This window comes from Manis javanica, chromosome 4 (assembly GCF_040802235.1).
Source record: "Manis javanica isolate MJ-LG chromosome 4, MJ_LKY, whole genome shotgun sequence".
Lineage (NCBI taxonomy): Eukaryota > Metazoa > Chordata > Mammalia > Pholidota > Manidae > Manis > Manis javanica.
The window spans coordinates 76678936-76703216 of NC_133159.1; the positions used below are offsets into that span (position 1 = coordinate 76678936).

Consider the following 24281-nt stretch of genomic DNA (forward strand, 5'->3'; position numbering starts at 1 on the left):
TCTCTTAAACTGGGTTTATGAAGGGCATTCTCTTTACTTTTGAGACCAAAGGAGTTGTGTTTTCGAGTTATGATGCTATAGGCAAAGCAAGGCCTCTACTCATTAAAGCATCAGGACATTTTGACTTCATTATGAAATGTTATTAGCACCAGGCACCACCATAAAATGGTCTTTGGACGGGGCTTGAATTATGTGATATTTTTACAAAAAAGGAATAGGATATTTAATTGGCAGGGAAATACAGATAAGAGGATAATTTTAAATAAATTTTTAAGCCTTGGGTTCTCTGTTATAAAATGTGGCTGAAAGCGAGGGCTTTGATTTGCAACTTATTAGCTGTGTAACCTAAGGCAGGTTATGTAACCTCTCGGAAACTAAGTTTCCTCAGTTGTAAAATGGACATAATAACAGTACCTAATTAAGGATGTTATGAGAATTAAATAAGCTAATGCATTAAAGGCACCAGGTACCTAGCAAACTAATACCACTGCCTAGTTTTCCTTACCAGTATTTGGAAGAACTACATGTAGCCTTGCTCTAAGTCACCTGGGATCTTAAGCATATTCCAGGATATTTGTTCTGGAACCATGCCACCGCCCTCCATGGCTTCCCATTTAGATTGCAAGCTGAACTCCATGAGAATAATGGCTATTTTAAAACTCAGTCTTGAAGAAACTGGTTTGGCTGATAGTGAAGACTATTTTCAGCATACAAAATTATTCCCTCCACATAAGCAAAGATATGAATATGGAGAAAGAAAAGAGGTGAGCTATAGGCTCTGCTGGGCATTGCTACATATTGGGCCCATTGCTATACTGTGCACACATTACCTGTGCCATGAGTTCCACTTTCCAGGTGAGGAAACTGTGGTTCAATGATCAAGTAACTTGCCCAGAAACTACAGCCAAAATGTGAACTCACCCATCTAACTCCAAGGTCCATGATTTTAAAAATATTTTCATATACTTTAGCTCATGTGATGTTCCATGTGAGGGCAGTGTATCTGCACCCGGCTCCTAGAACCATTTCAGAGGTCAAGCTCTGTGCCCAAAGCACTCTAAGAGGTCACCAAGGTCAAAGAGACCCAGGAATACCACTGCTTCAGTGCCACAGGACAGCGCAGAGATGGGCCAGTTGATCGCTGGGGCTTACCTGCCTGTCATGGATCCGGTCCCCAGGAATAGGCTCAGTTGTGCATAGAAGGCCTATCAGGGAGCGCTCTCCAGAGCAACACCTGTGAGGAGGGATGAGAGGTACAAGATAAAGGCCTTAGCCAATCCCTGAAGCTCTCTGATAGCAAGAGCGCCTTTTGAATTATCCCACCCTGAGGCAAGGGGAACCAGACTTTTAAACTCTCCTATTGACCTGCCACTGCAGGATGCCTGGGGGTGTGCTGGGGGTAGCTACGGTAGCTATGGGACCTTGATGGCCTGAGTTGAGTGACTCAGCTGAGAGCTGTCAGCCTCAGAGGCTGGAGGGATGGCTGTGTCAATCTCAGGGGTGGGAGGTCTGGGCAGCATACGGCAGGGGCCACTAAGAGAGGCCTTTGCTTCTTGCCTGTCCTCCTCCCTGGGCGTTCTCTCCCAGGCCAGGAGGCTGATGCTAGAGAGTGGGAATAGCGGGTGACCACATCTCCAGGAATGTTGCAAGCTGCCTTCATTCCTCTCCTGCCTGCTGAATGATGTGATGGTGATGGCAGCAGGCAAGTGGAGGGAAATGGCACCCAGTGTCCACCGGCTTGGTTATGGCACCATAGTAGCACATCTAATCCCCAAGAGCCACACTGGGCATTTTACCTGTGTCCCTGGGAAGCAGCACAGAAGCACACCTGATCCCCAACGGCCACACTGGGCGTTTTATCAGCATCTCTGGGATTTTCAGTTACAAAAAAATTTCCCAGTGTGAGAAGTAAAAAAAAAAAAAAAAAGAAGCCAGAAAATAGTCTAAAAGCACATTACCAGGAAATTGTTTCTACTGTGTTTATGACTGTTCTTAATGTTTTATGAATATGCTAAAAAAAACCACTCGGGCATATTTCCTTGGGCACTCTAGTTAATTACTTATTCCGAGTGCTTCTACTCCATTCCTTGCAAAATGTGTTGTGCATTAATTCTGATTATGTACAAAAACCCACCTGCAAGGAAAAACTCTGAATCAGTAATGCTGATAAAATGAGCAGCCCTCCTGGGGCTCCACTGAGACAGAGGATACTGGACAGAATTAGAATCTTATAGCTAAGGCTATTCATAATGTCATTAACATAAAGGCAATTAAATGAGTTTTTAACCTACAACCCTTTATTGTTATTAATGAACATTAGAAAAACACAGGAGATAAAATTGGTAATTATCTCTGCACCAAGCTATGCAATAATGTGTTTAAATATAAAAACAAAACAAATGATTATTGTTAGTATTTTCAGTAGCAGAAACCCCAGGAGCAGCTCCGTCATATTTAATCACATGGGCCCACACCAAGAGGGTTAATTAAAAGAGGGCTTTACCTTCTATGTGCCTGGTTATTCAGTTTAATATGGAATCAACAAATGTAAATGTAAATTTGCAAAATATCCTGAGCAGTTGTTTCTGCCTGCAGGTTAACCACCTTTACAGAAACACTGACTGATTTCTTCTCCTTCAGGACAATGGTCCGTGGCTCCATAATCAAGCTTTTCTTTTTTGAAAAAATTACCAGATGATGCTTTCAAAGCCCATTCCAAGAACAACTGTATAAATCCAAGCTCATTGCCTAAGCTTACTGTTCAGTAAAAATAATGTAAGCATTTGAAAAAGACATGCAGATTTAAAAAGTAACAGTAAATGAGATTTTTAGCACTGTGCTATACTCAAAGAGGCTCTAGTTTAATTTTTTTCTTTCTTTATGCAAGCTGTAGTAGCCTATAAATAAGCCATCCTAGTCAGGGCTTGTTTATGAGGACATAGTAGTTAATGTATGGTGAAAATCCCTGCGTCTAATAATAGTTTCCTGTTAATTAATTCAGTTTGTATACCTTACAATTTAAAATGTTAGTATCACATTCTCTTATAATTTGTTCCAAACTGGTTTTGTTTCCAGAGCCCATTTTTAAGATGATGCATGCCCCTAATTTGCCTTCCAGAGGATTTCAGGGCAAACAATACTGCACAAGTGTGACCCTTGGAAAGAAATTTCGAACAACTGCCATGTAGCAAAGCTAGTGCTTTCTGTGCCCATCTGAGTTTTCTCATACAACCAATTCTAAAGGAGAAATCACTTTACATTTTTTAAAAGGCATTTGATAAAATAAAATAACCATAGCAACAACCACTTTACATTTGTATATTACTTTACAAAACACTTTTGATAACTTCAGGAGATACTGAGATCAAAATCATGACTGTCTAATTTACTTCAATAGACCTACTCTGTCTTATACATTTTTTCACAGGCATAGAGCTTCCCTATTACACACAAACCCCTTAGGAGGTATAGGAAATTTAGCCACACACCAGGATCTGAATTTAGATAGGAGAACCAAAGGGGAGCAAGTTTAATTCTTAAATGTTGATTTTGCCACCCGTATCTGCTGGGGCTCAGATTTTAAGGCTAAGAATGAAACCCCCAAGATCAACTACCTGACAGAGATGGAGGTTGAACCAAGTTGTCCAGGAACAGCGTCAAAGAGGTGCAAGGGAAGCCTCTTGATTCCTTCCCATCCTGTGTTTTGGAAGAAGGAGGCACCTGTGTTGAACGGGTGACCTTAGGCAGAGCAGCAGGCATGCCTGTGATCGGCCCTCTCCTTCTACCCTATCTCTGTGTGCTGTTCTAGCTGCACTGGGAGAACAATGCTGTCCACTAGCCCTGAGAGCACACACAGCTGGCCAGTCTCATCCACATGCGCTTTGCCGTGTCAGGTAAGTCCACAGCCCAGCCTTCCCCTTGTAAGTACCAGATAATCGTGCTCATAAAAAGTTCTTTGTCTCTAGTCTCATTTTGTCAACGCCCCAAGCTGGGATCAAATCAGGGCACAATGCACATCGTGCTTCCCTATGATCCAGGAAAGTCAAGCTTGGCAGGCTCAGACAGTGGGCAGAGGCCTCATTTGGCAGGAGGGGTCTCTATTATACTTTGAGACGTAGAGAAAGTAGTGACTTTCCCCCGTAAGCTGAGAACCGTTTCTTGCACACAGAACTGCACACAGAAAGGGATGAGGGGTGGGAGGGAAGAAGTATTCATTAAAATCATTTGCATTTTCAAGTTCCATTATTCCTGATCCCTCAGTACGTGCTGCCCGGCTGGTGCCTCTGCCATGTGGCAGACGCGAGCTCAAGGTCAACCTCCGGCTGTTAGCCAAACAATTGGGAACCACAGTACACTAAACTTCCTCCTTTCTTGTTACCCTCCCTGGCTATTAACCACCCCTAGGGCACCCTCAGGGGCCGCAAATTTTCTCCTGGCGCCTCCTCTGACTTGTGAAAATTCTAGAAGCCTGTGAGGTGAATGATGATCGAGCACGGGGCCATATGCAGCGCCTTTGATGATCTGACATCAGACAGCTGAGAGAGCAGGGACCGTGGCTGGGCGGCTGCTGTATTGTTGACCCTTTGATTTGACTCATTCTGGCTGCCCTGCATGGCTGCTGCCAGTGGGCCAGCCAGAGAGAAGGTGGCCAAACAGCAGAACAATGGTGCAGCCTTTCACAGCTGGAAAATCAGTTTTTAAAGGCCTCCAGGAGGCACCAGTTGGTCCTGGCAGCTGACATTTGATCTGGGGAGTGTGAACAGCTGATGCCAAAGTAGGCCTCTCCCAACCCACTGCAGGCCAGCTATGGAACTGCTTGCTCATTCACCTTCCTGTTCACACCCAGGAAGAAAAGCTCGGAGATGTCTCCCTGCTAAATCTTCTGTATGTAGAGCGAGAGTCACCTGGGCTCCTCCAGCCCCCACTCATTTTTCACTAGGCTCTCAGAGGGATAGACGATAAATACTATTTATAACACAGATTCCTGCAAGAAAGAATGGTGTCAGTTTCACATTTCAGATACTCAGGGAAATGAGGAAATTCTTTGCAAATGGTCCCGCATGGACAATTTTGATGGGCTATTTATCTATACCCAGGAGAGTGACACACAATCACTTAAAAGTTGCTTTTTTAAAAAATACTAATTGAATATAATTTGTTTGGAGTCTGTGCAATATGGTTTAAGTTTAAATTACTACAGTTTAGAGTGACCATATGGTTTGTCATCTGAACTATGAGGGTTTTGAGAGTGAAAAGGGGGCTATTAATAATTAACTCCCCAAATTGGCATAAACTGGTTTTGTTCTGGATAAACAGGATTTCTGAGCCTCCCTACTGTTTTCACAACATCCTTACAATATCCTTCTCAGAGAAAAGGGGCAAAAGCCAAAGAAGTCAAATCTTCCTTCTAAAATTTCAGGGTTTTCATCTGATCTTGCTTTTAAAAAGGAGGGTCACTGTAAGTCTTGAGCCACACATCTTATCACCACAACGCAAGATAAGGACAAGCATAAAACTCCTATCGGCAGGTTTGGAAAAAGAACCGGTCTAGGAGTCAGGATGTGTGTTTTAAGTCCTGATTCAGCTTCAACTATTGCTACTGTACCTACTAATGCTACCACTACCCCATTGTTATTATTTCTACTAAGAGTTAGCATTTGTTGAGCATTTATTGTGTACAGGGTATTATGGTAAGTAAGAGCCTGGGCAGAATCTGTGCAGAGCGTGATAATGGTGTCTATGAGGCTGAACAGGAGTTTGCCATGTGCCAGCACTAAGTTAAGCAGCTTAAAGACACAACAGTCTATGAGGTATTATCATTCCCATTTTACAGAGGAAGCAACTTAGGCTCTGAGAAGTTAAGCAGGTCTGACACAAAGTTCAAGCTCTTCTTAATCACTGTACTATGCTGCCGTAATAGCCTTCTAGGAGCTGCTCCCCAGTGGCACTCTCCCAGTTTTAGCTCTTAAATATTTACATTTACATGATATAAAATTTTACTTTGTGGGTTTACAAGTCCTTAAAAAAATACACATATATAGGAGGCATGGCTAATGATCAACAGTGCAAGATAATACAGGACAAAACAGCTGAGGGTGAAGATGACCAAGATTCCATACAAGCTACAACCATCAAAACACAAGGCCTTAAGGGCCAAAAAAACCTCAAATGCAGAGGAATATTATTATTTTTAAAAATGCATTTTCTTACACTGAACCAAAGTTCCAAATCTCTATAATTTCACTGGTTGCACTCAAACATTATTGACCATCTGTAATACAGAAGGACCAGATTCAGTTTGATCCCTTTTGATCTATGATAAAATAATTTCTGAAATCACTGCAGGAGTAGCCATTAGTTACAACTTTATAAATTCAGTGCCATTATAATCACTATTAATTCTTATTGACGTCATAGTATCCCATATTAATTCCTTTAGGAAAAGAACTACAATATTTGTGTCTTGCCCTACAGAAGTTCTGATCAAATTGAAGAGAGAAGATGCACATATCTATAAAAAGAAATCAAACTATAGAACAAAACAAGACTATCAAAGATGGTCCAAATAAATTATTTCTGGCAATGAGTTCTGTGAGCTCAGAAAACATCAAGAGCAGAAAAACACATCTGGAGCTTGGTGAGATGGAAGTGGACCTTAAAGGTACATACACGTCGACATTGAAAGTATGTATGGTGAATTCTATCCCTTAGAACAGCGGTTCTCAAAATACGATCTGGGGACCCCTGGAGATATCCCAGACTTTCTCAGCAGGGTCTGCAAGGTCAAAACTATTTGCACAAAAATATCAATGTTTACCTTTTTTCTCTCATTCTCTCACATATTTAGAGAAGAGATATGCAATATTGTAATAATCTTGTATGGGCTGGATGAAAACAACACTGTGGTGAGCATTTTATAATGTATGTAATTGCTGAATCACAGCTGTACACCTGAAACTAATATTGTATGTCAATGATACTTCAATAAAAAATAAAATTGAAATTAAAAAGCTAAAAAAACAAAACAGAAGAGTTTTTCAGGGGCTCCAAGATATGAGATGACACTATTACTCTGATATCTAATGGAATGTGTCCTATTATATTACAAGTTCTAAATTTTTCTGTTTCAATTTGTAATATGGTAAATATCTATATAGAGCCTACCTAAACAAAAGCTCTTCAGATCATAAAAAGCTTGTTGAAGTGTAAAGTCTTGAAACCAGAAAGTTCGCTGCCTTAGACAGTCTACAAAATGCCAAGTTTCACTCTGACCTAAGCAGCAACGTGTCATCTCAGTAACCCACAATGCCTTGCTCTCAACCTTTTCATACTGGCTCAAAATATGTTATATTGCTGGTAATTTAGCTTCTCTGTAGGTCTGAAGTCACTGTTCTGTCTCCTACTTTTACCTTTCAGTTGCTCATGGAAAAATGACTCTACTCAATGTTTCCTCAATTTTACGTCTCCTTAGAGTGAGCTGCTGTCACAGCCTTTAGGACCATAGTCAGGAACGCAATCCATACCCTTTTAAATTTTACATATGCACTTACATTATTTTTTAAGTATCTAAATTAAATTAGATCCTTTTATCTTTCCAAACAAGACAACAACCTTAGAATAATGCAACTTTCCTCAAAACAACCCACCTTTCCAGCCCCAACTAATGCTCACATGATTATCTAGAATTTTAGTTTCAACTTGTTTTAAGCACAAAAATTATTAGTAGTATTATAGTTATGTTGTTGTACTCTAATTTGGATCTGTGAGAATTTGAGGGTTATAAATTTTCAGAGTCCTTGTCTGTCTGAAAATATCATTATTTCATCCTTACTCTTGAATAATAATTTGGTTGTTCATAGCAAATAGTACATTTCTGGTTGCACCCTTGGGTAATGGGCAGTGATTTTTGTTCCAGTTCACAAGCAGGCAGAGTGAGAATGGCAGTTTCAATATTTAATTCTTACCTCATAAACTTTGAAGGCTAAAAACTTCCTGCTTCATGTGGGGAGTCCAGCTGCAGCTTCCTACCACATGCAGGGAATGTTTGTTCCCAGTCCCCAAACTGGCATTAAGACTCCAGCCCTGGAAGCCTCATCCACTCTTGGCTCCCCATGGGCTGTGCAGCTTCAGTCCTTGCTAACTACTGGGTTTTCCTTTCCATTTCTATTCCACAGAGATTTTCCTTTTTTGTTTTGGATTATGGATATAAGAAGAGTGATATTTCTGCATGTACTCAATCCACCATCTCAACCTTTAGGTCTGAATCCATATCCTCTTAATGGACTTGAGGGATATACTTGCGGAAGTCCAGAAACAGTAAGTCCTTTTGACACTCCAGAGCCAGCATAAAATGCAAAGCACCGATTTAGATTATGTTAAAGATCCTAACTTGGAGTTGAGCAATGCTGCACTTGGATTGGTTCCTGAAAATTAAACAGAACTATTTCATTCAAGTTTATGGTCATGCAGGTTAATTAAAAATTTCTCTTTAGAAATACAGCCCCCAAGACTCCATGTAATTTAAATAGATTCTACATTCATGCAGAGTGAGAATGGCAGTTTCAATATTTAATTCTTACCTCATAAACTTTGAAGTCTAAAAACACATCCTCCCCAAGTTGTGAACACTCTTTATGATGGAAACAACTCACTAAAGGGAACTTGGAGTTGCTAGGTAACTTGGTGCCTGTGGAAGGTTTCTGATAAAATGTATTTAAATCAAATTTCCTGGAGCAGATGGGCAAACTGAAGTGGACAATAAATTCAAACGATCTGTTATTGACTTTTCATGCTAAAACTAAAGGCTCCTTGCAGTCAAAGCTCACACAGATCCTTCTCACTGGGCAGGTTTAAAGCAGCCTTGCTGCAGAGAGCATCACATCTCATTCTCTGCAATGGGAAGCCATCTGAGGTGTATGAGCTGAATTTCTAGAAACTGGGGAAGAATGTGAAGAATGAACATCACATGGAGAAGGAGGTATCTTTGAATGGGTCTGGTTTCCTTGCTTCTTCACTGGGTACAACCGTTTTCTATAAAGTTAAAGGCCCTAGTTAGGCTGGTCTTCTATTTACTTTTTCCAGAACTTAGAAAGAAAATCAAATAGTCAAAGTGGAGCTGTGCTTCTGGGTAGAGAATCAACTATGCTAGGATCTCCATCTTCAATGGTTCAGGTAGGAGCTCTTAGAAATCAGAAGAAATTGTGAATGCATATCCTATAATGTAGCTTTGAGCATCACCCAATAATTGAATTCTACTACTTGACATTATGTACGTTGAGAACGAGTAGAAGCTGCCAATTATTTCTCAATATTTTTGATGAGATCACAGGTATTGGGGGCAAGCAGTGGGAGAGGTAGAAGTTTATACTTAATCCTCTATGAGTTTATATATAATCCTCTATGAAAAGTTCTTCAGAAGTCTTTTTCTGAAGGAGGAACTTCAGTCACCCTACAACCCACAAGAGTTACTTCATTACTCAATTCTCTGTAACCTTTTAAGCTTGGTGAATTTGTGCAAAAACAATTTAAAGCAATGTGGTAGTTAACTTATCAGTTCTGGAACCAAGTAACTAAAAATATACAAAGTCCTAGAAATGAAGCCCCAGAGAAGTGTCATTAACTTTTTGAACATGCATGGAAAACAGATGAAATCAAACCCCAGCATATGTGTCTTTGTTACTCCACTGTGAAAATTTTCACCATGAGAATAAGGAAGGGTACCATAGAAGAGGAGATACGGTGAGTGGAAGCAAGGAAACAGGAATAGCAAATTGTGGGGCCACAGTTAAGGAAAAAAGGCTCATGCTGAGTGGCTGCTGCTTGGCAGGCACTGTACTTGGTTCTTCCCCCATGTTATTTCACTTAATTATCACAGCAAACCTATGCAGAAGACATTAATTTTTTTCCATGCTATAGGTGATAAAACTGACACCCCAAGGGGCCTGTGCCTTATGAGAAGCCACACAGCTCATGAATGGCAGAGCCCAATTCAGAAACAGGCTTGCTTGATTTCAAAGCCCAGGCTACTTCTCAGGGAACCAGGGCCCTGGGGAGGGAGTGAGATAATAGGCACACTCATATACTGCTAATGGGAGTGGAAATTGGTTCAAATTTTAAAGACAAATTTAGCCATGTCTGTCCAAATGTCAAGTATACAAATCCTCAAATTCTGTAAAATTAACTTCTGGGAATTTATCCTAGAGATGCACTTTCAAAAGCACACAATGATATACATATAAAGGTGTTCATACTGACATGGTTTGTAATAGAAAAAAATTGGAAACATCATAAATATTCTTTAATAGGGGATTGGTTAGATAATTTATTGTACAACCAAAGGCACTGCACTCTTAAAAATAATTTTTTAATTATGTGGCCACATGAAAAGATGCTTTCAATATTGCTCAATAAAATGAATAAGTTTCAGCAAGGCACGTATGTGTGAGTGTGTGTGGTGTGGTACAGTTGAAAGTCTAGACGCACAATTTGCTGTTGTCAATGGTGAACTTGTAGGGAGTGGGATGAGAGTGGTTCTTGATAGAGTGGGGAGGGAAACTCTTACTTTTCACTTTGTACCATTCTAATCTGATTTTCTTTCTAATAAGCAAGTATTACTTTCATAATAAAAGAAAAAATTTAAAGAAGGCCTTTTGTGAACTTAAAAAATAATGGAAGGTTTTTATAACACAAAAATGAAGTGGGTCAGGATCTGTTGGAGAATAAAGGAGGGCAGATGATGATTAAGGAGCTAATGATTGCCAAAGGTCGTTTATGTCTTCATGCTAATTGCCAAGGCAGATTCACAAAGAACTGCGGCATTGGAGAGAGCGTACCTTGAAGGCAGAAGACGAAAAAGGAAACTCTTCATGATATTTTGGATAACTTGTCAAACCAACATCCAAATGCTCTGGTATTCTTTCAACCCTATTCAGAGCCCAGCACCTTCAAGACTCTGTTCTATTTACACGAAGCATGATCAGTAGAAAGAAAGCTTGGTAGGTAGCTCAGGTAGGAAGAGAAGCCTTTGTTTCAAAAAAAAAACTTGGCCATCGCAAGCCATTGCCTTCCCAGGATACAAGGGGGTCGTCAGTGACAGCTGCAGCCCTTTCTGCATGGAAATATCCTCTGATGTGGAGGCAGATTGCATTTGCGTGGCTAATCCAGCCATACCCTCGAGAAATGAGAAAAGGCCCAAGCTACCCATATGCGCTATAGATTCCAAAAGGAGATGAGTCTACCATCAAGTTTTTCTGCCACTGCTTTTTCTGATAATGTCAACAGAGCTACTATTGTTTCATTAGATTTCTTTGGTTTGAACCTAAAAGGAATTTCTGTTGAGTGACTATCTCAGAGATGCTTCAGATATCTCAGAGCAATTTTTGCAGAAGACATGACTGAATATTTTTTCTTAACTATTTTTCTTAGAAATATGGTTTATCTGTTCTCTCCAAAATGCCTGATACTTCCTAATCCTGTTATTGTGTTCTAGTTAGGTTTCCTTTGGCTATTAGAGCCATTATTTGCACTTTCCCTAATAATAGTAATAATAATGATAGATGATATTTATTAGGGCTTATTATGAGCCATGCACTGTTTTAAGTGCTTTACATAAATTAATTAATTTAAGCCTCATTATAAATCTATAAAGTAGGGACCATTATTACTCTATATGACAGATGAAAATACTGAAATGAGATTGAGGAGGTTAAGGAACTTGCCCAAGCAGTAAACTAGGATTCACAGCAGATCTGTCTCACTCTAAAGCATGTTCACATTACAAAGAGGGTAGTTTCTCTTGTAGCAGGCAGCAGGGCAGAAAATTTCTCTGAACCAAGAGAATCCCTGTACTCTGAGCAGTCTGGCTATTTTTTGTGTGTGGGTATCTCCCAGCTATCTACCAGCCCTCTCCAGGGAAGCCACAATTCATCTTCCTTAACATGGAGAGACTCTTCACCAGAATCCTGATTGCCTGTCAGCCACACCTCAGGTCTCTAGCTCCTTCTCTGCCAGCTTGAGTCCACACTGATCTCCTGTGCTAACAACTTTTGCCTTTGCTGGCAGCACCATACAATAAGCACGTGTTTCTAAATATCTTATTATCTAATTATCTAAAATACATAATTTAACACATTCTTAGAATCTACTTCCCTAGGCTTTGAAGGTGTATCAGATACCTCTTACTCTTTGCCTCATATACTTTTAGCCCACCTTTTATTCCATCTTCTGCTACAGCAACCAGCTATGCCCAAGAATAACCAAAGTTCTTGCCTCAGCCGGACCATGAATTATTCTCTCTAGCCTGAGCTTCTCTGATAACCTGACTGGGTATCAGCCAGAACTGGTTTAGCACTCACAAACTAGACAGTCAGAGGGATTAACACCCTTTGGGATAACCCTTGACTAATAAGGATGGAAACTGGTGGATGGAGATGTTCTCTTTTGCCCCTTGTGTAAACAATTCTTAGACACATTCTAAATGGCTCACAGTGATGACCAGCTTAATAATTACCATTTTTATAGGTTTTCTCTATAAGGAAGTTTGGGGAAGGGGCATACGGATGGGCCTATGAAGAAAAGGCATAAAGACTGAAGATTATTGATTCTCGTGTTACTAGCCATGAGCATCCTCCACAGTGAATCAATAGTGTCAACAACCAAGTAGAGAGGATAACCTGTCTTTTGGATGTCAGTGGGCCTCTTTCCATGGCCACTCCAGTACTTGGTGATATGTTCATGAATGGCATGGCCATGGTGACAGGGGTAGAGACTAGATGTGGACACAGTAGTATCAACTCCCTTTCACCAAGGCTGATATAGCTCCTGCCATGGCTGAATATTCATCCTGCCAGCAGCACAGACTGGCACACATAAGGCACCACCCTTGAGGAGACTAGTCAGTTTCTTGGTGCCAAGTTAATTACATCAGACCTAATTCCATTACTGGAACTGACACCTAGTTTGAATACAGCTTTTCCTTCCTTGAGCTCAGTGCTGTTGCCAATACCACTATCTGAAAATTTATGGAATGTCCTCTTTATTGATATCAGATTCCGTACAACATTGCCTCAGACTAAGGGATCCATATGATAGCAAAGGGTAGTGTGACAATGGGCACATGACTATGAGACTGATTGCTCTTACAATGTACTTTATCATGCAGAGGTATCCAGCCTAGTGCAATAATGGAATGGCCTATTAAATTCTCAATTTAAGTCACTAACTTGGGCATAACACCCTATATGGTTGGACTGTATCCTCTAGCATGTAGTATATACACAGAATAAATAGTGCTAATTCTCCAACAGCTAGAATATGTGGTTCCAAGGATCGATGTGTGGAAATAGATTGGTTCCTTTTACCATCATTCTTAGTGACCCCTTGTGAAATTTTTATTAAGATCAACTGGCCCTGATTGCTATGAGGAACTAGGGTTTCTACTATACAATGAAGATGGTAGGGTAGAAGTAAGTAAGTCTGGGACCTAGGGATTCAGTGGGCTGTCTCTTGGTGGTTAGTGGTAACTCCGTGCCTGATAACTGCAAATAGGAACTGCAGAACATCCGTCAAAGGTGCTAATGCAACTCAGACCCCTTTTCAGATGCAGATCTAAGTCACCCCACCTGGAAAGCAACCTAGACCAGCTGAGGTGTTCACAAAGGGTAAGGGAAATACAGAATGAGTGGTGGAAGATGAAGATGATAAATAACAATTATAGCCTTGGTACCAGTTGTCATAGTGGGGACTGGAGCTCATAACATTAACCTTCCTGTGTTAAGTCTTGAAGGCTCTGTGAAGGAAAATAAAGCACAGTAAGGGGGTAAGAGTAGTAGGGGGTAAGAATTTAAAAAGAATGCTCAGGGAAGCTTTCTCTGATTATGTGATATTTGAACAGAAACCTAAATGAAATACAGGAGCAAGCCATACAGGTACATCGGAAATAACATTCCAGAAAAAGTAGGAAGTCTAGAGGTTCCAAAGCAGGAGGATGATTGGTGTGTTTGAGGAGGCTAGTATGGCTGAAAGGGGGTGAGCAAAGAAGAGAGCGGTGAGCAGTGTGATCAGGAAGGTACGTGGAGCCCAGACCAGGCAGGGCATTGGAGTGAGGATTTGGGATTCCACGATCGTGAGGTAGGGAGCCATCAGTGGATTTTGAGAAGATGACATGATACATCTTATACTATATAGAGCTCCCTAGTGCTCTGTGAATTGGCTGTAGGGGTTCAAGGATGGTGCAGGGAGACCAATTAAGAACTGGTAGAGAGTGGATCTCACTTAGGATGAGTTTTCTGGGTACACAGAGCAAAGGTATGGTGTTGCTGAACATGGGTCTTGGATCAAGAGTGGTGTTACTGTTCTTTGGAGCTGACTTTAAGCTATTCCTGAGCAAAAAATCAGTTCTTACAAATCTTTTATGATGCCCTGACCACGTGCCAGAAAGTATGCTCCTTGCGACACAAATATCTTCTCTTCTAACTCATATAACAACCCTGGCAGATGGGACTACTCTGTGCAAGTTTACAGATAAAGAAACAGAGGCTGGGAGCAGGGGGTATTGAGGAAGTTGCCAATGGTCATTAATGGGAAAGGGGCAGAGCTCTGGATTTGCATCAAGGGCTTATTCCAGAGCCCAGACTCGACAGCAGAGCCAACGGAGACAACGCTGAGCGACTCACCATACAGAACTCCGGGGACACTCACATTCTTTGGTGGCCTAATCCTCTTTATCCTTCTGATTATGAAAAATAACTAATGTTAACAGGAAGAACTGATTTTTTTAAGTTTTGTTTGCCTGGAAGAAAATAACTAAGACAGTGATTCTATTTGTTTATAAAGATCTCCTAAGTTAGAATGATCCTTTTGCCTAGAAAACCATTTGGTCCAATGACAGGAGTGGGTGGGCATTTTATTCTGAGCTCCTTTTCTGACGTCTACTGCAGTTATCCTGCTGTGTGACTTTTTCCCCCCAGAAAGCCCACCCAGAATAGTCCTGCCTTATTCTTACTTCTAAAAAGTCATTAGTGTAGTTACATCAGAGAAGAAGGGAAAACACAGATGTGTGATCTGCCTGTGAAGTAGTTGCCCCGCACAAGCTCAGCCTTTTTCATGTGCTGACTGTGAGCCTGTCCTCATGCTGGGGTGGAGAAGCTCATTACTGCTCAGAGTAACTGAGAAACAGGGCTGGGCACAGGGAAGAGGGACACCAAAGGCTCCAAGTGCTGCCACCAAATTGGATCCTGAAAAGTCTGACACTGGGGCACCTACTAGAGTCGCTCAGCAGCCACATGCTTTTCACAGTGGGACTGCAGGGATAAAGGAGGTCACTCTGGTGCACTGGAGCATTGCCCAGTATTTGCCAATGAGTAGAAGGGTCATGGGGTTGGTGGCCACATAGTATGATGGGTGCAAAAGTAGCATACACATCATTTGGGTGGGCTGTACTCAGCTTTGGTGTTTTGTGGAAGTTGCAGCCCTCCTGGAAACACAATGACATGTCTGCAACTCAGAAAATCTTTCACGGTTTAGACCCTGCACCTCCCTTTCATGTCTTTTTCCTTTCTACTTGTATCTTCTTGGCTGCCCTCGCTGTTGTGTTGATGAACTTCTGCCACTGGATTTGGGGTGCCCTGCCTAAATGGCATTTTGGCATGGATGTCCCCAGGTGTCTAGCATCCTTGCCTAGATTAACGTGTTAGTGGCATATGGCACGAAAGACCTGTCATTTGGTCTCAGAATCAGTTTGAAGTATCTGCCAGGCTGCTGACTTGTTTGGCAAAATGCCTTGTGACCCTAGTGTTTGAGGAAGGAGAGTAACCCTGAAAATTACTTTGAGTGAATTTTCTTGGGTAAAAGCCAGAATCTGACTTCCTGCCTTTCCTCATTTCTCTCTCTCTCTTTTTTCCCTGGTATTTGAACTAAAGACACAAGCATACATTCTGAGATGAGTGCCAAGGAAAAAGGATAATTTTGAAAATAGCATTCATTGTTTCATTTTTGGCCCCACACCTTTCTCTTTCTCCATAAAGAGAAGGGCCTAACTTGTGTTTTTCAGACTCTGTTGCATTTGATCCTTTTAAAAGCTCCTGTGTAGGTATTAGCTTTATTTTGTAGACAAGAAAACTGAGACTTGGAGAGATTTTAAAATGTTGCCAAACCATACTACAAAGAAGTGGCAGAATACCAATTCAAACCCAGGTCTCCCTGCCCTCCCCAGGCCAGATCCAAAGATAGACCACTGTCTGAACTGATGCTGTGCCCACATCCAAATGTCTCTGGGGGGGAGGGGGAGGGAGAGTTTTTACTACAGTTCAATGGATGGAGCGCACAGTGATCAGTGTCTCCATAGGCATTGTCAGCAAGAGCTCCTGGATTCTTGCACAATCTCTTCCTCCTGCTCTTCTCTCAGTGTGTTTAAATGTGGGTCATTGTTACTGTTTAGTTGCCTGATGGGTTTCTTGCTCCTAAATCCAAGTGACGAAGCAGATCCTGCTGTCCTTGGGATTATCCCCTCTGATGAGTGATGACCTCAGGACTGGAGACAGCTGACCTGCAGGCAGAGAGAGGGGGTGTCAGAGGTTCCTCCAGCTCCATTTGGATTGATGACCCAGAATAATTCTGGCAGCAGGGCTCTTGGAATTGGCCTCAACCAGCAATCTTTCTCAATTTTGGGGTTTGAGGTGGAGTGTTTTGGCATTTTTTCACACATGCCCTCTTTTCTCCACAGTAGGTATTGGGAAAATACTCTCTCTCTAATCACCTGGATTAGTTGCCACACACCACCAAACAATTACCACTGAACAGACTGTATTCACTGAGTACTCTTTCCCGTCTTTATGCTCCACTTTGCAAGAATCTTTCACTGATAATGCCCCCCAGTTTTTCATTCTGAATCAAAATTCTGTACCCACTTTGAGGCCCTGCTCAGTCGGTCTCCTCCAAGAAACCTCCAAATCCATCTACCCCACCAATAGTTTCCTTATTCCAAATTCCTTACAATGATAATAACAGCATTTCTTTAAAATAATGTTTCCTTGAATAAGTAATATCATATGTCTCAACACATAAGCATAACAGAGGATACAAATAATCGAAGTGAAAAGTAAGTAGGCTTGTTTCAGCTTCCCAGACCCTGAGCCGTCCAGAGGTAGCGGAATATATAGACGTGCCTTTAAAAAAAATCCATAAAAAATATGAGAATAATTGTTAACACATAACAGTTATGTAAGAGATACTATGCTACATACTTTATATGAATTGTTTCACCGAATCCTCCCAACTTTATGATTTGGATATCCATATTATACATATTGTACAAATAGGAAATGGAGGCTCAGAAAGTTAAGTGCCATGCCATGCTCACACAGCTATGATGTGGCCCAAGCTCTTGACCGCCATGCGCTATGCCTTAAAATAAATGACTCTTGTTGTCATATATGAATATATATAAACATATTAAAGGGTACAGAGGAAGACAAGAAGCTGTGCAGTATAGTTAAAAGTACATGCACTTGGGGATCAAATTCTGACTATGAACCTTACTACTTATGTGACCATAGGTAAATCTCCCAGACTCTCTGAACCTCTGTTTCCTGACCTGCAAAATGGAAAAATGCTAACCTTAGAAAGGCAGAAGGATTAGGGGAAATAAAGCATGCAAAACACCTGGCACACTGAAAACACTCAGAAATATTTTCCCTACCAAGAGCTATGTCTTTTTTAAGCTACATTTGTTGGCTTCACTGCCCTGTGCAGAGCAGGCAAGAAATAGCCATGTGATGTCTGGCACAGCACAGAGCTAGCTTTCTGAGTGGCAAGAACGTACCACACAGAGGTCCCTGAAAGGAAATGCAACCAGCAGGTCCTTGCTCCAAGTGCCAATGGGGCTAACTCATAGGGAACAGGTGGTTGTTTGTTAGCTGTTCAAAGAAATGTATGGAATAGCATGGAAGACTGGCCCTAAGGTTGTATGAGTTCTAAACCTTCCCTGAGGTCAACAAGCAGAAATGGAGTGTGGAAGGAAAACAAAGACTGAGGAAATACTGTTAGAGACTTTGTCTGCAACATCTTCCTCCCGATGCCCTCATGGAAACCTCTTCACCTTTCCCCAGTCATCTCCTCGGGGATTTCTCCCAACCTGCAGCCTGCCTCCAGCCCCACTTGGCTTCTAATTTTTTCATGGCACTTTCATCACCTGCCATCTGGTATAACCGTCCTGTCCATTGCATTTGTTTCCATCATCTGACTCCCCCAGAATGGAGCCTCCTTGAGGACATGAGTCTGTTTTTCTTCACCGATGTATCCTAAGTACTGACAACAGAGCCTGGCACATGTAAATATTCAATAAATATTTGCTGGATGAATACGTTCTTAAGATGAGGAAAGTGGCATTCAGTAACTTAGTCTAGAAAAATTTGCTAGTTAATAACAAAGTCAAGCCCAGAACTCAGTTTTTCTGTCATCCAAACCAATTGTCTTTCTACTTAGTCGTTTTCCAGGATAGAGGAGTATCTGTCTAGGATGAAGGAATAATCTGGCTGTTGAGGAATCCAGACAAAACTGGAAACAAGTGCATATAGACAAAATAACTGGACCATAAAAGTGGCAACAGGAAAAAAAAACACAGATGTGGGCAGTTGTGTTTTTTTCTCAAACTTTTGTTTAAGTACCTGAGACTCTGCTGTCAGTTTATCTAGTGAAATAAGTTTCATGATTAAGGTGTGGAGATGGAAATTTCAGACCTCATTATACACAACTGAAGATTATTCCTTTGCTGTCACTGTGACATTTGACATGCCAGTGAAAACAGAAGGAAATCTGTCTCAGACACTCCTTTTAGCTTTAACAGTTGTAGAAATGTCTGAGTTTGGGGCATTAATTTTCGGTTGGAAGTTAAATGTGAGCAGGTCCAGGGACGCAGCTGGAGAAGCTACCACCTGACTCACAGTTTAGGGCTAAGGGCCCAGTGATGCGCTGATTTTCAGTCCAGAACATCCTGCTCCAGCCCGCGTCTCTTCTCTTATCTCGAAAGCAGAGAAGGCCCTCTGCCTCTTTCCAAGCTAAGCTGCTGGCTTTTGGTGACATTCCCTTCTCCCATCATTTATACCCTCTTTCTTGAATCTTCTCAATTCTGTATTCTCTCCCACAATGTGCAGATATGCTCAAATCTCCTACATGTTAAAGCAGGGTAATGGAAACTCTCCAATGATCGGAATCCAGTGGCTATTGATGGGTTACAAAGTATCCCAAAACAGTGGCTTAAAATCAAAAGCATGTTTATTACTCCCAAATGGATGAGTCATCTGGACAATAATATAGAGCTGGGCCAGGCTCCCCTGACTGCAGCCGGGCCTGAGCACTGCCTGCATACCCTCATGAGGACCCTCAGCGGGTGGGTCAGCTGGGAAGACTAGTCAAGGACGTTCTCATGCACATGCCTGGCAATTCGCAGGTTATTAGTTATGGTGAAACCGCTAACTGGGCCACTGATCACTTAGTCATCAAGTCAGCACAGACCTATTCTCATGGAGCCAGGCAGCATTCCAAGAGACAGAGAAATACACAAGGCCTCTCATACTGGCACAGTATCACTTCTGCCTCATTTTTTTGGCAAAAGCAAGTCACAAGACCAGCCTGAGAACAAGGAAATAGATGCTACTCTTGATGGGAGGGGCTGCAAAGCCCCATCACAAAGAGTGTGGCTTTAGGGAGGAATAAAGAATTAAAATCAGTTTTACAATCAGTCTTCTACCTCTTTTCATCCTTAAGCTCTGCCCAGTTGTCTCTTTTTCTTCCAATCCAAACTTTCAGAGAGGGTAGCTGTCTCTTGCTTTGCCTACTTCCTTACCAAGCAGTCAGTCCTCACCCAAGATGACTGCATCTTATTACCATTACACTTCCATTTTCATGAAACTGATCTCTTTAAAAAAGAAACAAAGCCTCAAATATCAACTACTACTAACTATGTTCAACTTTCATCTTACTTAATCGCAGTGCACAATTTCACCCTCATGGTCATTCCTAACTGCTTAAAGATCTCCTCGAGTGTCTATGACTCCCTCCCTCCTGGCTCTCCCTCTACCCCTCCGACCATTCCTTCTCAGATGCTTGTCTGGCTTGAGTGCCTCGTCTGGCCAATCAATGCTAAGTGTTCCCTGCATTCTGTTGTCTCTCTTATCTTCTCATGCTAAACTCTTTCTAGACTCTAATGCAGTCAAGTGGATACAACCTATAACTCATTCTATTCTAAATCATCTGTTGACCTCCAGGAATAAAGTGTCAATGGATGTTGCCTCAGGCTTCTCAAATGCTAAGTGTGTCTAAAACTGAGCTTCATATCTTTCTTCCAAAATGTGATTCTCTCTTTGCTTTCTCTGTTAACAACTTTGCAATTTCTTCAATTCATTAAGCTGGAAACTAAGGACTGCCCTTAACTCTTTCTTCCCTGGGATCCCACAGCTCAGTATATGAAGTCCTATCAATTCTACTTCCCAAGGACCCCTTAGACCCACTCCTCCTCCCATCCTCACCTCTGCTCCCTGAATTCGGGTTCTCATTCTCCATTGCCCAGACCAATGCTAGAGCCTTTCATCATCTCCCACAAACCCTTTTTGCAGCCAAAGATCTTTCTGAAACACAAATCTGTGTTATTCCTTTGCCTCATACACACCCACTGGCTTATTTCTGCCAAGAAAAATCTAAACTCGGTATATAAATTAGTGATCATTGGTTGCAAAAACAATGTTCTCTGTCTCATTTATGAAAAAGAAGATTTACTACAAAGAAACAAGGGTGGACTTTGTTGATTATGATATGTCAGTGTACATTCACCTTTGGTAAAAAATGTACCATTCTAGTGAGTGATGTTGAAAATGGGAGAGGCTATGCTTGTGTAGGGGCAGGAGGTATACGGAAAATTTCAATACCTTCCTCTCAATTTTGTTGTGGAAGGAAGGAAGGAAGGAAGGAAGGAAGGAAGGAAGGAAGGAAGGAAGGAAGGAAGGAAGGGAGGGAGGGAGGGAGGGAGGGAGGGAAGAAGGAAGGAAGGAAGGAAGGAAGGAAGGAAGGAAGGAAGGAAGGAAGGAAGGAAGGAAGGGAGGGGAGGAAGGGAGGGAAGGAAGGGAGGGAAGGAAGGGGAGGAGGGAGGGAGAGAGGAACAGCTGACTTCCGTAAGGCACACAGTACAGCCAGGCAGCAGGTGTGTTTGCTGGCTTCTCTCACTTGCTTCAGTGTCTCATCTCTGCTTCTGTCTGTGACTTTGCCCCATTCTCGAGCAGAAATTACTCCCTTACCCTCACCATCCCCCACACGTACCATTATAGTAGTCCCTCAAAAGCATTCTGAACCCAAGTCTACCTAACCTTCCTACCTCTTAGAATAAGGTCATGTGGACAAAACATGACAGTCTGAGCTTCATATCTGTGGCAGGAACTGAAGAGAAGAATGCTCTCAAATAAGACAGTGAGGCTGGGCAAGTAACTTAAACAGGTCCCCTATAATCCTTAATATGGTATTATGAAAAACATGGTATATTTCCAGACAACTTTAATTCTTCTCCCACTGCAGTGCACTGTCATCTCCAGCTACATAGAACCACTCCCAGTCCCTAAACCCATTGTGCTCTTTGTGCATATGCTGTTTCCAGCACTTCGATATTCGTCTCTTCCTTAACTTCCTCAAAATCTCCTCTATATTCTTTAATAGCCAGTTCAAATGTCAGCTCTTCTATGAAAATACCGTTGCCCCGGTTAGTTGCTTTCTTCTCAGGGAATGCTTGGAACTTTCCATATAGCTCTATTAGACTATCTATATATCACACCAAACTGAAATGGTTTGCTCCCTTTTCTAGATTATGGGCGTTGGCAGGGGGCAGGGACAGGCACCATTCCCAGCATCTACTACTGTGTTGGGCTCATATTTAGAGATCCAAAAAGTTTGTTAAAGGGTGAAGATGTACAGCCAGTACATATAAACCAGTGGTTTTCAAAGTGTGTTCCTGGATTAGTAACATCAACATCATCTGAGAACTTGTTGGAAATGCAAATTCTTGGGACCCCACTGCAGACCTACTGAATCAAGAAAAACTCTGAAAGTACATATGGTAGACAGAATATTGGCCCTTTCCAAGTCCTAATCTGTGAAACCTCTGAATATCTTGTATTATAGCAAGGGGGAATTAAGGTTGCAGATGGAATTAAGGTTGCTAGTTAGTTGCTTTTAAAATAAAGGGATTATCCTGATTATCTGGGTGAGCCCAATATACTCACAGGGGTAAGGGAGACAGAGAAGCCAGAACCAGAAAGACATCATCATAACAGTGACTTGACTGGCCATTGCTGGCTTTGAAGATGAAAGGGGAACACCAGCCAAGGAATATGGGCAACCTAAAGATGCTGGAAAAGGTGAGCAAATGGATTCACCCCTAGAGCCTCCAGAAAGGAACTCAGCCCTTGATAAAACCTTCATTCTTTCCCAGGGAGACCCATTTTGACTTCTGACTTCCACAGTGTAAGATAGTAAATTTGTGTTGTTCTAAGCCACTGAATTTGTGGTAATTTGTTACATCAGCAATAGAAAACTAATACCATAGGATTTGGCAACCTGTGTTTAACAAGCCTTCCATGTGATTATGAAGTTACACAGTCTTTATTCTTGGATCACACGTGTTTTTGTATCATTTTAATTTCACTTAATTTGAGTTTTAGTTTTAATTTCATTTTCAAGACAAGGTCCCAAGTCCCCATCCAAGATTTTTTTAAAACTACTATAGAATTTGGGGAACCCACTATGCACTTTAGTATGACTTAACTCACCTAATCCTTACAATAAGCCTATGAAGTAGGTAATATTACCAACCAATGTTTTATAGATAGTAAACTGGTGCCCAGAGAAGAAAACCATCTTGCCCAAGGACCCCCAGCTAGTAAGCAGCAGACCCAGAAGTTAGGCTCAGTCTCACCCCAGAGCCTATACTCTAGCCCTATGCTATGTGGTTTATAGGCATGGTACAGTATATAGTTAGTGAATTCATTAATAAGTAAATGAATAAACAACAATGACCCTCACCCGAGGACTTCAGAAGGATGTTTGGGAGGCAGTGGTGGAGTTCTAAAAGGAGGTCATGAAGGAGGAAGGAAGAAGGCACAGCCTTCACCTGCTGCAGAGAAGAGGCCATGGACCAGTGATGGGCTGGAGGGAAGGGGGACTGGGTACAGACGCAGAGGATAAGACTGGAGAAGGGGCACATGGGCACCGACAGTGGCCCCCATGAATGATAGAGGCAGGAGTGGAAAGGTAACAGGATACACGGGGCTGGGCCTGACTTTCACCACGTTATCATCAGCTTGGGGTGGAACTTCAGAAGACCAGAGCTTGAATCAATATATATTTGTCGAATGAAAGAGATTTTAGTGTGAAATTGTTCTGGGACCTCAGGTTTTCTTTCAAGGTATTCAAAGAAGATCCCTGATTAGATTCACTAGAACTCTTAGCTGTAATGCAGAGATATGAGGGGAAGGTTGAGCCAATAATCAATGAATTGGAGGAGATGGAGACCGGGGGAATAGAAATAGAACAGAGTTTGATAAATGGTCAAGATCTGGTGTCCAAGGCATGCAGCCATTCCCAGTCAGGGACTTGGGGGCCTAGCTGAATAATGGGATTCTCACATTTATTCAGTGCCCACAGTGTCAGGCCTGGGGCAGGTGCTCTTCCCAATGTGACCTCACTGAAGCAAAGCATCCCAGTACATGGGCAGAGCACAGAGAGAGGAAACCAAGAGAAGCAGACACTTAGAGCCCTGACGGGCAGGTGGCGTCAGAGCCCTCTCTCTCCAGGGGACAGACTCAACCTATCAGCTGGAGCTCTAACAGGGTCCAGGCCCCAGGGCCCTGGGGATCTAACCAGATGCCAGAAACAGGAACTCAGAATGAGTTGTGTCCTTGAAACCCAGTTATCTTAACTGAGGCGCAGAGGATAGTGGAAGGCAAGGGGCAGAATTATACTTTAGGGAATAAAACAAGCACAGGGCAGTGATGAGGTACTGCATGCAGGGAAGGAAGAGGCTGGGTTGAAGGGAGTGACAGAGAGGGGGAAACTCCTCACTAAAGTATTCATTATCTGAGTTCCTACAGTTTTGAAGAGAAGTAGATAAGAAAGGATTTCCTGATGAAGCAAAATGACAGCGGGGAACTGCTTGAATCATGTTCTGTGCCCTGTCAAAACTCCTGGCTCAAAGAAACAATGAGTATAACACTTGATTGCTTTATGCCATGAAGTTTTGAAAAAAT

At 42.0% G+C, this 24281-nt stretch overlaps 1 long non-coding RNA gene across 1 annotated transcript in view; it reads right to left on the bottom strand.

Annotated features, from left to right (window-relative positions):
* Positions 1-16077: 16077 nt before the first annotated feature.
* The window catches only part of LOC108400708 (uncharacterized), a 61355-nt gene continuing 53151 nt past the window's right edge, over positions 16078-24281 (bottom strand). Inside the window, exon 4 of the long non-coding RNA XR_005055944.2 lies at positions 16078-16543. This is a non-coding gene — a long non-coding RNA (uncharacterized lncRNA). The remainder of the gene's footprint in view (positions 16544-24281) is intronic.